At 37.6% G+C, this 13,790-nt stretch overlaps 1 long non-coding RNA gene across 1 annotated transcript in view; it reads right to left on the bottom strand.

The window, feature by feature from the left end:
* Positions 1–13,362, bottom strand: part of LOC129523240 (uncharacterized) — a 100,682-nt gene extending 87,320 nt beyond the window's left edge. The window contains exon 1 of the long non-coding RNA XR_008667084.1: positions 13,288–13,362. This is a non-coding gene — a long non-coding RNA (uncharacterized LOC129523240). The remainder of the gene's footprint in view (positions 1–13,287) is intronic.
* Positions 13,363–13,790: the final 428 nt, after the last annotated feature.

Genomic DNA, 13,790 nt, shown 5'->3' on the forward strand with positions numbered 1-13,790 from the left:
CGGGATCGAGTCCTGCGTCGGGCTCCTGGCATGGAGCCTGCTTCTCCCTCTGCCTGTGTCTCTGCCTCTCTCTCTCGCACTCTATGTCTATCATGAACAAATAAATAAAATCTTTAAATAAAAAAAATAAAATATCTTTAGAAGTAGCCACATTTTTCTAGAGCATAACATCCTAAAGATGTAAATTTTCATATTTTTTTAGATTAGGCTGGCTGAGTTTTTATTTTTAATACAATTAAAATTCAGATGTTGTCATTTTTCATTTTCATGAATTAATAGTTTAAAATCAGTTGAATACAAGATTCTCAGTTAAAAAATATAGTATGAAAGTTATCCTTGTTGTAGTTGATATTTCTCCTTAGAAAGCCTGCGAAGCCTAATTTATTTTTAAGATGAGAAATTTTGTTATAATGATGACCCTTTTATTTTATTTTTAAAAAGATTTTATTTATTTATTCATGAGAGACAGAGATATAGAGAGAGGCAGAGACACAGGCAGAGCGAGAAGCAGGCCCCACGCAGGGAGCCCAATGTGGGACTTGATCCTGGAACTCCAGGACCACGCCCTGGGCCAAAGGCAGGCACCAAACTGCTGAGCCATCCAGGGATCCCCAATGATGACCCTTTTAAAACAAATTTGATTTGTTAAGCAGGCAGGATCAAATTCCTTATAAACACTGATTATCATTACAATCACTAAAATCTTTATTGGTAATTGTTAAATTTTTTTTAGGAATTTGAAAAACATGTTTACTGTTAAATTTTTTTTAGGAATTTGAAAAACATGTTTACATCAAAGTAATATGTTTACTAATTCATGTGGAACTTTCAAGAAAATGTATGGAGTTAGTTCTATAGGTGATACTTGTCTCCAGTTTATATGTGAAAAAAAATCAGTTTTTAAGCGTGTTGCCTGAGACCAATGACCTGTTGAGGATGTCACTAATAGAACTGGCAGGTTTGTTCCCTGACTTGTGGGGCAAATCCCTCTGTTCATCCGAATATTTTGATTGGTTTCAATATGCAAGTTTGGGGAGAGGAGTTGCAAAGAAAAAATATTAGTCCACATAATAGAAGAAGAAAAAGTGAGTTCCTGGGACAATTTGGGAGGGAGGGTGTAAACAGATGAGGGAGGGGCAAAAAAAGGGGCCAGAGAACTGGGAAGAAGTATTGACCTTCCTTGGGTTCTTTCAGTCTTTAATAATTTCTACTAAGTTTTTAAAATGCCTAGTGTAATTATTTTTGGTGAAAACTGAATCTTCCATAATCTTGACCTTCTTTGAGTACTCATTTACCCAAATTCAATATTTAGTGATATGTTGCTATGTGAGAGCACTGCCCCTGAGTGCTGGGGACACGTTGATGATGAGGCTCTCCCTCCTCACCTTTATGGAGTCTATGGTCTACTACAAGGTCAGCAATCCATAGGCTGCTGGCCAAGTATGGCTCACAAGTTAAGAATTATTTTTTAAGCGATTGAAAAGAATCAGAAGAAGAGTAAAATTTCATGACGTGAAACTTACATGAATTTTACATTTCAGTACCATTAATAAAGTTTTATTGTAACATAACTGGGCTCATTTGTTTATGGATGGTTTATTTTGCACAAAAAGGCAGAGTCAATTTAGTTGTTTCAGAGTACAGCTGACCCAAAATGTCTAAAATATTTACTCTCTCACTCTTCACAAATAAAATTTTCCAAATCTAGTACATAAAATTGATGCTAAATAGGAGATTACAATTAAGTATAGTACATTATTATGGAGAAAATTTAGGATTATATGGACCATATAGCTTGTCAAACAACTCAGACATAATGGGTAATATTAATTATCTGTACTAGTCAGATGTAGTCAATACTCCTTGCTTGTTACAGTCAGTACTCCTTCCCACCCTAAACCAGCCCATGCCAAAAAGAAAATATACTGATTTATGTTAACTAGGAAGACCAAGGAAAATTCTGGCTTTAAAATGGCTGGCTTCAGCAGTTCAAATGATATTTTGCCCAATTTATTTATCTCTTTTCTTCGGGTTTTTGACTCTGCTATCTTTCTCCATGTTGGCATCATTTTGAGGTAGACTCTTTTTGCATTGTAGCAAAAGTGATCATATATAATTCCAGACTTCATGTACTTTCTGGTGAAGAGCCCCAAGAAAAGTGAGTTTCTCAACATTTAAATAAAAACCCAGAGAGGATTCTGACTGGACTGACTTGGGCCATGTGCCCATTCATAAATCTCAGAACTGTGGCTAGGCTGCATCACATGACATCCTCTCAATGATAGAAGATGTAGGGGATGCAGTTCCATGTGATTGACATCCCTACCAGTAGAAAGAACCTGGTGGGATAACAAAAATAAGAGATTTACACTAAAAGCTGACATCCATAATTTTTTTTTTTTTTTGCAAATCTTTGAGATGTTGGGGAATATATAGCATTCCAATCACAGTGATGGGTATAGTCTCAGAAAAGTAAAATTCTATGAAAATATCTTAATACTTTATTACAGAGATTGCATACTGATTGCCTATGGGACTGATTTGGCAATCAGTGATCTGTAGTTCCTTTTTTTTTTTTAATTGAGTCAATCATTTTTAGCTTCTCCTATAAAAAAATCAATTTTGGCAATACAGCAATACCAGCATGCAAATAATTCCTGCATGCAAATAATTAGCTACCTTTTTTATATGGAGCATCAGCAACTATTCTGTTAGATGGAACATTTGGTCTTTTGTTAGCCACAATCACCATCACTGCCTATTGCTTCTCTAATGTTGAAGCTGATTTCAGTTGCCACTTGTGTCTGTTTCTTCTAGAATAAAGAATTGTTTGTCTATATGCCTATCTCCACTGAATGTGGGGAAAAGATGCCTGATTCAGATATGATAGAAGAGATCATCTTTCTTTGATGAAATGAAGACGATTCTTCCATATATAACATTGCAAATAAAAGATGTCCCTATTGAAAGAACCACAACTTAAGAGGTTGTGAAATATGAAATGAACCATCTGAAACCATTATGTAACAATCATAAGATTTATGACTGGTATATGGAGAAGATGAGAAATGAAAAACTTAACCTGAGACTCGGATCAAAATATCAATGATTGTTTTGAATATCAATAAAATATCTGATATTGCTCCTAAAATGAGGTTATATATTAAGTGAAAAAATTAACCAGACAGCAAAAGCTTTATAAATGATGGCAAGTTTATAAAAGAGCATCACAGAATAAAGCACAAATTATGTGTTCTGCACAGAGACAAGCATTTGTACACTGAAATCTTACTGGAACTACTGTTGACCAGAATTTTGAAGTTATATTTTAGCCCTTACCGAAAAGTTGCATAAAAAAATGTTAAATTGGTTGCAGCATTTTTTTATTGCAGATGATGATAGCACAGATCTAAATAATATCACATCATCAGCTACCCTGAATTGGTGATACTGCTAAGAAAGTGTATGTGTCAGAAGATGACAGGCTGTGATTGGACTCAGCAAATGACTGATCTTTGTCTGTAAGAAAATGTGCAAAATGCAGGACAGTTGGTCAAAATCAGTCAGTGTGATTCAACTCTTAAAATGGACAGTGTTAATGTGAAAATTTAAATTTAAGAAGGGAATATTCCCCACGACATAGAATTTAGGGCTCCTGATTACATCATTTCTAGGAATTGCTTTATGCCAAAGAATTTAAAACGTAATATACCATGAATGTGCCATAATTAATACTGCGAACTGGATAATGTTACATAGCATAAAATCCAGATATCCCAGGGCTTCTTTTTATAAATTAGATGGATACTATTGTGGCCTGTTGCAGTACGTGGACTTATGTGGCTGAGTGCTAATATTTTTGGACACTTCCCTGTCATTTGTCACTCTACTCAGTTTCTAACAATGAAAAGTGGATCAAAATCTTGGCCTTTTGATGCTAGAATCCATCGATTTTGAATAGTTCTCTGCAAAGACATTCACAATCAGCTACACAAATGTATGATTCAATTTGCTCACTTGAAGTAAAATTGTGTCTTTAGGAAACTAATTTGCAAGGAATAATCTGGCCCATTATCCTGCACTGAAATCAGTTCCCTGAAATGAAAAGTCATGGCTTGAACTACATTACCAAAGCTGTGGAGTTGAAAATGGAATTCCAAAAAGGTTCTCTGATTTTAAACTTTATGAAAATAAAGTAACATTGAAACATTAGAAAGTTTGCCTTTATAATTGGAGATTGATAATATGAAAACAAGAGCTATAAACTGAAACTGTTGAACTGCAAACCAATAACTGAAAGTTAAATACAATGGTTCTGCGATGCCAGAACTGAACAAACACATCTCCAGACCCAAGCACCGTGTAAAGAGAATCTATACATGTTAAGTAGCACCAATGTTTGTAAACTCCATTTTTGCATATGAAACCGAGTAAATCAAATTATTGCAACTAGTTGAAGGATTTGTGGTTTAGGTTTACATGGTCTGATGGTGACATATTATGTTTTCATTTAAAGTCCAGAAGTAACAAATTATGAAAGAGAACTAAGTAATGAAATATTTCTATTTTTCGGGCAGCCTGAGTGGCTCAGCGGTTTGGTGCCGCCTTCAGCCCAGGGCATGTTCCGGGAGACCCGGGATGGAGTCCCGCATCGGGCTCCCTGCATGGAGTCTGCTTCTCCCTCTGCCTGTGTCTCTGCCTCTCTCTCTACCTGTGTCTTTCATGAATAAATAAATAAAATATTTTTTTAAAAAAGAAAGAAATATTTCTATTTTTCAATGTTTTTTATTTTAAGGTTTCAAATATCTCTAAATATAACACATATACCTGCTCATACTATATACAGAAAAAAATAAAGTAAATTTGGTTATTTTCCAATACTTCTCTCACTTCTCATCAACCTCACTTGTTTATGGGACTAGCTGGCCCTCGTAGGCATTAGAATGAGCAACCCCTGCATTGACCTAAACCTCTATTGATGCTCAATCATCTTTTGATGGAAGGCTATATGAAAGAAAATAATCTTTATGGTATCTATAAACACAGAGATTCCAAATAGCAAGAATTTGCCAGAGAGTGTCCAGCACTAGCTAGGGGAAAAAATGTACCCAACCAGGGGCCTCAAGGATATTGTTAACTGTGGAGATAGAAGCATTGGTCCTTTTCTAGATGGGTAACAGTAGCCATAAATATCCTTCAACTGCCTATCCTTGATCAGGTGTTGTGTTCACTAAGCAACAGCAACACTGTTGATCTGGCCTGGGGGAGAGACCAAGCACCAGAATATCTTTCCTCTTCAAAAGTGAATGTTTCTCCTACACATTAATAAATTTGCTTTCCAGTTTGTATAGCAGCCTCCTTGTCAGTTTGGGGAGCTAAATTAGTTGTTAGAGCCTTATCACCCTTGGGCATAAGAACAGAGTATGTGTATGTTGACCTATAAATAACACACCAGATCCTGCTACTTAATTATTTATAACTCAGTGCTCTAAAAATGGTTGGACCATACCCGTTAACATTCAACTATGTATGAGTGTTTAGGAAGAACAGTGAGAATCTTCCTTACCACAATCATTTCGAAATCAAATTACTCTTTTACTAATGCTTTTTTTTAAAAAAAATTAATCTGATCCAGTGGCCTTACATTTTGAAAAATTTACCAGTAAGCTAGCTGAATATGAATTTACCATTAACAGAAGTCACATTAAGGAAGAGTTGGCTGAGCCTCCAGGGCTCCTAACCACAGCCTGTAGCGGCAAGTGCTTCACTATGTAAGGCAAAGACAAAGTGGTTAATGGCCCTGTTAGGCTTTTCCACAATAAATTAATTAATGTGGGTTTACATTCTTCTCAGAGGCAAATTGGCATTCTCTGACATGCACCCATTAATATAAGTTATGAGACAAAGTATTTTAATTATATATCACGCCACATAAGGCTTTATAACTTGTACCAAGTCTGTCAATATTGAAGTCAATAAAAGTTGAGTGACTGTGAAATAAGATTCTGAACAATTAATCTTAAGGCTAAGATAGTATGAAGAGTGAATGGATATTTTAAAATGCATATAAGATTTTTACTTTAGTCCCATTTTTCTGGTTTGTATTATATAAAATACTTAAGTTTCCCTTTAAAAAAATCCATCATGATTATATTGGAAAAAAAGTTGTTTGTATTTGCCTTTTAGAAATAGTTTTAAGTATGACTTTTTCTAGCTGATTGAATTCTCAGACATATTTTAGGTAAATTAATTAAAAATGTTTGTTTTAAGAACTAATGTTGGGGAAAGATACCATACAATAGAGATATATTTCTATAAGAAAAACATCTGAGATGTGAGTGGAACAGAAAAATCAGACAATCCTGTTTTTTAAAAAATCCTTACTATAGTGACAGTCTAATAAAACCACAAAGTGTTTGTTGGAAAGGATCTTGAAGGTCGCGTAGTTTAACTTCCTGCCAGATGTATAAATCTCTCTTACGTCACCCCAAACAGTCATGCAGCCTCTCCTTGAACATTGCCACTGACACTGGATTTATTACCTTTCTACTCAGTTCATAAATTTTACCTTCTACCTGGTTTTAGGGTTTTTTTATGTACATGTCATATGATTTCTACTAGACTATAGTCTCCTTGAGGGCAGATTCAATATTTAAATCCCTAATATCCTGTTGATAAAAGTGCTTTCCCTGTAATAAGGTTCTCAAATATATTATTGAAGTCATCAATTACGGAGTTCCTATTTGGGGACATTCTACTTATTAGAAAATTCCCCCTTAAATTGAGCTCTCCTGTTCTTTCAACTGGTCCTATTTCTTTTTCCAGAGACCCAGCCCAGGAGTCATCCTTATTGTGAAGCTTAAAAGTATTTGACTTGTTATTAATGCTTCCTGTTATCCTCTCCCACAATTGGGGAAGTGGCGAGGGGGAGGGGGGCACGGATTTTAGTCCCTGTTCTTTTAAAATAACAGTGGTGTCAATTTTCCTTATGCCACCGAAAGGTCTCAGGTTTGACTGAACCTGAATCAATCCCTTTATTCGTCAGGACATGCTGTCTTTGGAGTTTTTTTAGTTGACATTCAAGTCATTCGTTCTTCATTCTTAAAATTATTTAATTATTTAATGTCCTGCCCCAAGAGAGAGGAGCTCCTTTCTGGGTGGTGCCAAAAAGTCATGCCACCTGACTATGATAAAAACTGAGTCAGCGTAGATGGCAAGGAATAACCACACTTTAGGATAGTTTTATGATCAAAGCATTACTGTGAGAGAGGAAGACAAATTTGACGAGGTTGTTTTTTTTTTTCCTTGCAAGATGAGCTTACTCAATGATCTATGAATGTGATCCTTAAAATTCAAAGCTTAGACTGCTTTAGTGCTGCAAAGGACCTTAGATCACAAAGTTCAACTTCCTCAATTTATTGACAAGGAAATTAAACTCAGAAAGTGTCTATTGGCCTAGATCATAGTGGCCAGTCATATCAGAAGCAGAGCCTTTATTTCTATGTATCCCTCTGTGTCCAGAGAGCCTTCTCACACAACTGTCTTCAGATGTCAAATTGAATTGTCTTTTTGATATCATGTACTGTCGTGTAAAGCTTAAATATAAAATCTGCCAGAGGGAAATATGTGCTTTAGTTAAAATGTGTTTTGTGATTTATCACATAAGGAGCTTAAGAATATGTATTCAATAAACCTCAAATAGTGCCATACCATTCTGTCTATAACAGCCCCAGTACTGGGTTTCTTGTGAAAAGAGAAAACCCAATTGTCTTCAAGTTACCCCCAGGTCATCTTTTCTGCAGAAAACTTAAATTCATTAAGATGGCAACTAGATATTGTGGACATATGGAAGCATAAATAAATAATACTGAGCAAATTAATGAGATAATAAAGATTTAGCCTGATAAGAGATAAATGATCATCAGTACCAAAGTTGAATTCTTGGAACTATTTGTTGTGGGAATACATACATTTGTTGTATTAGGATACATCTACCTATTTTGGTATATCAAAGAGAACAATGCATAATGGTGATCCTTGCTTTAGGAGAATGGACAACCAGGCCTGTAGTTAATTTATTTAAGAGTCTACATGTACTAGAAAACATGAAGAATAGAGTGAATACACTCATAGAGCTGCTTCCTTTTCCATAAGTTGCTAAAGTTATATTAGTAATTTAGAATATTGACAAGAATTCTATTTTTTATATATTTAGCAAAATCAGGATGACTCCATTCAATATTGAGACTGCTTCTTTCCTTCCTTCCTTCATTTTTTCACTCATCTGTCCAAGTATTTGTTCTAGAAGTACTGAGTTTGAGTGTTCACCAAGTGACAGCCCCCTTATACTTGCTACTGAGGAACACAAAGATGATTATGAGGTACTGATTTCCTTAATTTTGATGAGGGGTCAGGTGAGACAGTCCAACATGTCACTAATTATAATGTAATATCATAAGAATTAGAGATGTGTCTAAGTATGGGGGAGCCCAGAGTAAGTGATAATTTCTAATTTAAAGATGAGAATGATTTCACAGAATGAGTAATACTTTATGTGGATCTGAATGAAAGCTTAGGATTTTACCCCACGGAGTAGGGAAGGTAACAGTGTTGCAAAAATTGCTCAAATAAAGGTACAGAAGCATGGGCACCATGAGCTGGTTGCAGTGCTCTAAGTGGTTCTGTTGTATGGGCCTTAGAGCTAGGAGTGGGAGAAGCCCAAGGAGGTGGTGTGAAAAAAGCCATGCATTGCATGCTGATGAGTTTGGACTATATCTCATAGACAAATCAGAGGAATAAAATCAATCAGATTTGTGTGTTAGGAAAAAACTGTACTAATCACAAGCATACAAATATATCCTTGGCCTTGAATTTAATACATTACAAAGTAGTTCATTACAATTTAATAATGGGGATGAAAAAATAACATGAGATTTTTTAATTTATAAGAAGGATAAAAATAATTATTTACATTTTTTTGCAACATCCCAGATATGGAAACAACCTAAGTATCCATCAGTGGATAAATGAATAAAGAAATTGTGGTATATACATCCATACACACACACACACACACACACACACACACACAGTGGCATACTTTTTAGCCATAAAAAAGAATGAAACCTTGCCATTTACAACAGCATGGATTGACCTTGAGGGCATTATGCTTAAGTGAAATAACCTACAGAGAAAGACAAATACCATATGATCTATTTTATATGTGGAATCAAGAAAAAAAGAAAACAAATCAAGTTCATAGATAACAGAACAGCTTGGTTGTTACGGAGGTGGAGGGTGGGAAAATGGATGAAAGGAGGAACAAAGGTGAACAGAAAAAAATTAAAAATGGAATAATAAAATTAAAAGTTATATAAAGAATAAAAATAATACAAGTTAGGTGGGTATTCAGAAACTGGAGAAAACTTACATGACTGAGGGGAATCAGGAGAAATATTCAGGAAAGATACTGTCACATTTGAACTGGGCCTTGAATTGTGAGGAGTGTTTAACATGTAGAGAAGGGTGGAGAAGGGCCATCTAGCTGGAAGAACCAGCAGTAACCAAAACCTCAGCAAGTTGATGAGAGAAATTGACAGGAGCAATGGGTGTGGAGGGGCGTGGACTTGAAGGCTCAAAAGCTAAAGTCAGGAGAGGACAAGGAGGTCCTTTATCCAAGTTAAGTAGCTTGAGCTTCATTTGACAGAGACATTTGAGGCGAATGTGATCAGAGGTAGGATTCAAGATGGTTGGTCTATAAATAACGTCCAGGACACATGGTTGGGGAAAGAGGAGCAGTATTTCAGGCAAGAGATGAAGTCCTGAGCAGGGATCATGACAGTGAGTTTCACAGGAAATGAACAAAGGAGACACCATAGAGGAAGAATCAGTAGGGCTCTAGAGAGCATCAAAGAATAGTGGTTCCTACAATAGAAACAGGGAAGGTGAGAAGAAAAGCTCCAAGGAGAGAAGAGTTTCTTAGAACATGGATGGGATGACTCTATGATTCGTTTAAAACCCCTAGCTAGGAAGGTCCAGAAGAGAGCTGGTAATGGTGGGACCAGAAGTTTCAGAAAGAGCATGGATGGAAGTTTCACACATAGAGACAAAAGGTGACATCATAGGAGGGAAGGCTCTTTTCTCAAGTGGAAATATCTAGGAATCTATGGTGTGAGAGAAGGAGAATGTTGGGGAATAATTGTAGATAAAGAATAAGGAAAATCATTGAAAAAGCCACCAGCAATGGAACCAGGGAATCTATAGAAATAGGTAAGCAAAACAGGTTATTTCAGGGACCTATAAAATGGGATGTGTGTCGCCAGAGCCAGGAAGAAGTAAATACAACAGAGGAACAGGGAGGCTCAACCATTTGGAAGGCTCCTGTGAGACAGTGAGGTGTTTAGGGGTTTTACTGCATTCAAATCCTAGCTCAATGTTCATTATTGCCTTGGGGTTTATTTCTTTAACCTCTGTAACTTCAACTTTCTTACCAGAATAAAATATCAACCTTGTAGGGTATTTGTGAGAACAAAATGAGCTAATATTACTTACTTCGTGCATCTCTGGGAAAGCGGGGCAGGCACATCCATGCTGGTCTATAAAGGACCAGAGAGAGGGCACCAGCTTGGGGGAGTTTATGGTGCTTAGGAGGCAGGGCTCAAGGTGAGGGTTCCCACACGCATGCGCATGGATTCCCTGTTCGGACTTCCCACTCAAGCAGAAAAAGGGAGGATTCAGGCTTTCTTATCAGGTTACCAGATGGGGCGCAGAAAGGAAGGAGGTTAGGGTGAGGCTTGAAAGCTGTCAGTAGTCAAGCAGTAAACAGTAGAGTCAGGCACTTACAAGGTGTTTCCCTAAATCTCCCTTAGCCGGGCCCCAGAAATGCCCACGGCCACTCCAGCACCACCCACCAAAGGGGAAATGTCATGGAAGGGGAGCCAGAGTAGAAAGAGACATAGGTAAATGTGGTCTCAATACTTTGCAGGGGGGAATCAGCCCTGAGTCCCCCTGCTGGGGAAGCACCTGTATTGTTAGTAGGGAGCCCTGAAACTCATGGTAAGTCCTTTCACCAATGAGCATTGGACTGGTTTTAAAATGTGTTTGGCAGGATTTACACTAATCTACTTAAGCTCTGGTTTTTCCTTGGGTGGGAGTCCATGACAGAGCAACCAAAGTTAGGAATGGTGTTGATCGTGGAACCAGCACCTCACAGGAACACGTTCATTCCCTGGTGAAGCAAATCCCGTCCCCTCCCTCTGCTCTCTAATCTACAAGTCACCTTCTTGTTCTCTGTCCTTGAGCACACTTCCTGACGTCCTCACCCTACAATCATCCCTCTCCTCACTGTATCCAGCTACTTCATCATGCTTCCTAATGAGCTTGTTTTCCATGACTCTCTCTCTCCCCGTGGTTCATTTCTATTGCGCCCACACTTCCTTCGTAATTACACAAGCTGTCCACGTACAGATTTTCCTGTTGGCACTGTGCATCCATGGAAGGAAGACTTACCTGTGAATGACCCTCCCTTCTAGTCCTGCCTTTCTCCTGGGCTTGTTTGGACAAGTCGCCCAGCCTCTCTTAGTAACATTCGTTCTGTACCACCTCGCACGTAACAGGAGCCTGGGTTGGACTTAAGACAATAGTAATTGTTCTTACATCTCCCATTTATGGTTTGCTCTGTGCCTCGTGGAGGCCAGGCTCTTTGTGAGCATGCTCACTGCATCTTCCCAAGAACACTGACATCCCTTGACTGTGATAATGATTCCACAATGTATGTATAGCAGATATCATCACATTGTACACTTTAAACATATACAATTTTATTTGCCAATTTTACCTTAATAAAGCTGGGGGGTGGGAAGGAAGGAAATGAATAGTTGGATAAAGGAGAAAAGGCCAACTTACTGATATTAAAAATAAAATTAGTGCAGGTAAGATCATGGGGCTTATCTATTTAACCAGTGTGCATAGGGAATCTGAGGCTCAGAGAGGTTAAGTTGCCAGCAATTGCACAGCTAAAGAGGTCCTGACTGGCTACGAACCCAGATCCAGCTCTGAAGTCCAGGCCCCAAATCACCATGCTACTATATTCATCCTATGAGAATCCACTTCTAGAATTTAGGCCTTTTCAAACTGTGTTGAAGTCTCCTACATGAACTGCCAATATAAATCCTGGTAACCTCTCCTTCCCTTGCCTCTTTGACAGTGATATTTTTTTCTATATGTTCCAATTTCTTTCCTGAACGTGGGAGAATTTAAGTTATTTTTTTTCAAGTGTAATTTTAATACGCATTCTAATATAGTACATTACTATTATGAAAAGTGTACTACTTGGAAACTTCAAGTAGCCTTCTAGAGTAACTTGTAATTATAATGAATTGTGTTGATGCAATGTATATTTTTACTGTGTATAATTTAACAAGTATGTGATGACTATCTAATTACAGTCTATAGTTCACCGAGTAATAGTTTACAATAATATTTCCTTGGTAGAGGTTATTTTTTCACATGAGATGCTTGTTTTATGTCTGCCTACAAGTGGCATAGTACTACAAATTGTGCATACAAATAAAGTCTTACTACAGAGACAGACTCCAGAAGCATAATCTGTTTCAGGGATACATCTCTAAAAATTTGCAGAAAAACTACATTCCTTAAACCAATCAAGCTGTGAACAAATTCATTAAAATCTTTTTGTCCTTTCAAACATCATAAGAATTATTCTGACGATACTCATGAGAGAAAAATCTGTTACTCAAAAATAAAACGGGAAAAAAACGTGAGTAGATTTTTGTACCTCTGCAAAACACACTGGGGGCTTCCCTGTGTCATTGAGCTTCAACTTCAAGAGCTAAGTTGAAGAACAGACATAGTAAGAAAGGAAACCCTATTGGCTCTACCTTCAGACTCTATACTGAGCCAGTCCACTTCCCACCACCTCTGTTGGCACCTTCTTGGTCCAAACCACCATCATCTCTCACCTGAATTACTGAAAGAGCCTCCTACCTGGTTTCTCTGCTTTTCTCTTTCCCTACTTCAGTCTCTTGGCAGCAGGGCAGCCAGAAAGACCCTGTTACAACCACAGGCAGACCAGATCTCCTCTGCTCAGCGCCCTCCAATGGCTCTCTTTTCGCTGAGAGGGAAAGCTGAAGTTGTTACAATGACCAATAAAACCTTACCCACTCTGGCCCCCAGGTGCCACTGTGGCTTCATCTCCTGCTCCCCTTCCTCTGCTCCTGCCATACTGACCATTTTGCTCTTTCACAAAAACAGGAGGCACACTCCTACCTCAAGGCCTGGGACCACCTGTTCCTCTGGAGAGTAACAAAGTTTACCTCCCTCGCCTCCGCCAGTAGTCTTTGTTCAAACATCACCTTCTTGGTGAGGCTTCCCTGGATCATCCAAACTTAATAACAACCCTCTCCTCCAATCAAATCGCAAATTCTGCTTTCTTTTTTTTCCCCATAGTACTTAAACCACCATACTCTATAATTTACTTGTATATGGTGTTTATTGGCTGCCTTCCCAATTGTCATATTCAAGAGGGCAGAGTCTTTATTGTCTTTTATTCATGGATATAGCATGAGAAACTGGAATTGTGCCTGGCATGTAGTAGCTGTACAAGTATTTGGTTTGCTGAGATTACTCAGGTATTTGTCTTTGTACTACACTCTTTCTTTCCTTCACCAAAATGACCATGACGAAATCCTGGCCTCCTGGAAATCTTGGATAATTTAAAATGCCATGCATTAAGAAATAGCCGAAAAAGTGATCTTTAAAACTACAGCCAT

The sequence above is a fragment of the Nyctereutes procyonoides genome, unplaced genomic scaffold (assembly GCF_905146905.1).
Source record: "Nyctereutes procyonoides isolate TBG_1078 unplaced genomic scaffold, NYPRO_anot_genome, whole genome shotgun sequence".
NCBI classification, from domain to species: domain Eukaryota; kingdom Metazoa; phylum Chordata; class Mammalia; order Carnivora; family Canidae; genus Nyctereutes; species Nyctereutes procyonoides.